At 32.3% G+C, this 2,940-nt stretch overlaps 1 non-coding gene across 1 annotated transcript; it reads right to left on the bottom strand.

Annotated features, from left to right (window-relative positions):
- Positions 1 to 2,062: 2,062 nt before the first annotated feature.
- On the bottom strand, positions 2,063 to 2,170 carry LOC112787502 (small nucleolar RNA R71). The gene has a single exon (XR_003194913.1). It is a non-coding gene; the product is annotated as a small nucleolar RNA R71 (small nucleolar RNA).
- Between the last annotated feature and the right edge of the window lie 770 nt (positions 2,171 to 2,940).

The raw sequence follows: 2,940 nt of genomic DNA, 5'->3' as shown, positions 1-2,940 counted from the left end.
AATTATATGCTAAAGCTTGGCTGGCTATTAAGCCATGCCTGACCCTTTGATTGGAGCTTTAAGACTAACATGGCAAGATTCCTGGAATTCATATTAAAAATTTTGAAATCCTTATTTTTATTTTTCACAATAATTTTCGAAAAAAAAATAATAAATAAAAATACAAAAAAATTAGAAAATCATAAAAATCAAAAATATTTTTGTGTTTCTTGTTTGAGTCTTGAGTCATGTTATAAGTTTGGTGTCAACTGCATATGCATCTTGCATTTTTTCGAAAATATCATGCATTAATAGTGTTCTTCATGATCTTCAAGTTGTTCTTGGTAAGTCTTCTTGTTTGATCTTGATGATTTTTTGTTTTGTGTCTTTTATTGTTTTTCATATGCATTCTTGAATTCTTAGTGTCTAAGCATTAAAGAATTCTAAGTTTGGTGTCTTGCATGTTTTCTTTGCATTAAAATTTTTCAAAATTATGTTCTTGATGTTCATCTTGACATTCATAGCATTCTTGCATGCATCACATGTTTTGATCTAAAAATTTCATGCATTGCATAATTTTCATGTTTTTCATAAAAATTTTAAAAATAAAAAATATCTTTCCTTTTTTTCTCTCACCAAATTCGAAAATTTAGATTGACTTTTTCAAAAATTTTTAAAATCAAGTTGTTTCTTATGAGTCAAATCAAATTTTCAATTTGAAAATCTTATCTTTTTCAAAATCTTTTTCAAAATTCAAAATCTTTTTCAAAATTCATGATTATTTTTGAAAATTCCAAAAAAATAATTTTCAAAAACCTTTTTCTTATTTTATATCATAATTTTCGAAAATAACATAATCAATTAAAGTTTTGATTCAAAAATTTGAAGTTTGTTACTTGCTTGTTAAGAAAGATTCAAACTTTAAGTTCTAGAATCATATCTTGTGATTTCTTATGAATCAAGTCATTAATTGTGATTTTAAAAATCAAATCTTTTTCAAAAATTAATTTCTATCATATCTTTTCAAAAAAATATCTTCTTATCTTATCTTTTTCAAAATTTGATTTCAAAATATCTTCTCTAACTTCCCAACTTCTTATCTTTTCAAATTTGTTTCAACTAACTAACTAACTTTTTGTTTGTTTCTTAACTTTTTCAAAACTACCTAACTAACTCTCTCTCTCTAATTTTCGAAAATATCTTCCCTCTTTTTCAAAAATTTCTTTTTTATTAACTAATTATTTTTATTTTTTATTTAAAAAAAAAATTTCGAAAAAAATACTAACCCTTTTCAAAAACTATTTTCAAAAATCACTAACTCTTTTTCAAAAATTGTTTTCGAAAATTCACTTCCCCCTCTCATCTTCTTCTATTTGTTTATTGATATACTAACATCTTTCCTTCAACTCTCCAAAAATCCGAACCCCCTCTCTCTCTGAGTTCAGATTTTCTTCCCTTCTTTTCTTCTACTAACACAAGGATCCCTATACTGTGGTATAAAGGATCCATATTATTATAACTATTTTTTCTGTGCCATCTTCTTTGTCATATGAGCAGGAGCAAGGACAAGAACATTCTTGTTAAAGCAGATCCAGAACCTGAAAGGACTCTGAAGAAAAAATTAAGAGAAGCTAAAATACAACAATCCAGAGATAACCTTTCAGAAATTTTTGAACAGGAAAAGGAGATGGCAGCCGAAAATAATAATAATATAAGGAAGATGCTTGGTGACTTCACTGCACCTAATTCCAATTTACATGGAAGAAGCATCTCCATTCCTGCCATTGGAGCAAACAACTTTGAGCTGAAACCTCAATTAGTTTCTCTGATGCAGCAGAACTGCAAGTTTCATGGACTTCCATCTGAAGATCCCTTTTAGTTCTTAACTGAATTCTTGCAGATATGTGATACTGTTAAGACTAATGGAGTAGATCCTGAAGTCTACAGGCTCATGCTTTTCCCTTTTGCTGTAAGAGACAGAGCTAGATTATGGTTGGATTCTCAACCCAAAGACAGCCTGAACTCTTGGGATAAGCTAGTCACGGCTTTCTTAGCCAAGTACTTTCCTCCTCAAAAGCTGAGCAAGCTTAGAGCTGATGTTCAAACCTTCAGACAGAAAGAAGGTGAATCCCTCTATGAAGCTTGGGAAAGATACAAACAGTTGATCAAAAAGTGTCCTTCTGACATGCTTTCAGAATGGACCATCCTGGATATATTCTATGATGGTTTATCTGAGCTATCAAAGATGTCACTGGACACTTCTGCAGGTGGATCCATTCACCTAAAGAAAACGCCTGCAGAAGCTCAAGAACTCATTGACATGGTTGCTAATAACCAGTTCATGTACACTTCTGAAAGGAATCCTGTGAGTAATGGGACGCCTATGAAGAAGGGAGTTCTTGAAGTTGATACTCTGAATGCCATATTGGCTCAGAATAAAATATTGACTCAGCAAGTCAATATGATTTCTCAGAGTCTGAATGGAATGCAAGCTGCATCCAACAGTACTCAAGAGGCTTCTCCTGAAGAAGAAGCTTATGATCCTGAGAACCCTACAATAGCAGAGGTGAACTACTTAGGTGAACCTTATGGAAACACCTATAACTCATCATGGAGAAATCATCCAAATTTCTCATGGAAGGATCAAAAGCCTCAACAAGGCTTTAACAATGGTGGAAGAAACAGGTTTAACAACAACAAGACTTTTCCATCATCAACTCAGCAACAGACAGAGAACTCTGAACAAAATGCTTCTAATTTAGCAAATCTAGTCTCTGATCTATCTAAAGCCACTGTAAGTTTCATGAATGAAACAAGGTCTTCCATTAGAAATCTGGAAGCACAAGTGGGCCAACTGAGTAAAAGGATCACTGAAATCCCTCCTAGTACTCTCCCAAGGAATACAGAAGAGAATCCGAAAGGAGAGTGCAAGGCCATTGACATAAGCGCCATGGCCGAACC

This window comes from Arachis hypogaea, chromosome 20 (assembly GCF_003086295.3).
Source record: "Arachis hypogaea cultivar Tifrunner chromosome 20, arahy.Tifrunner.gnm2.J5K5, whole genome shotgun sequence".
Classification (NCBI taxonomy): domain Eukaryota; kingdom Viridiplantae; phylum Streptophyta; class Magnoliopsida; order Fabales; family Fabaceae; genus Arachis; species Arachis hypogaea.
The sequence above is the reverse complement of the archived record's forward strand: the minus strand, read 5'-3'. Positions and strand labels throughout refer to the sequence as shown.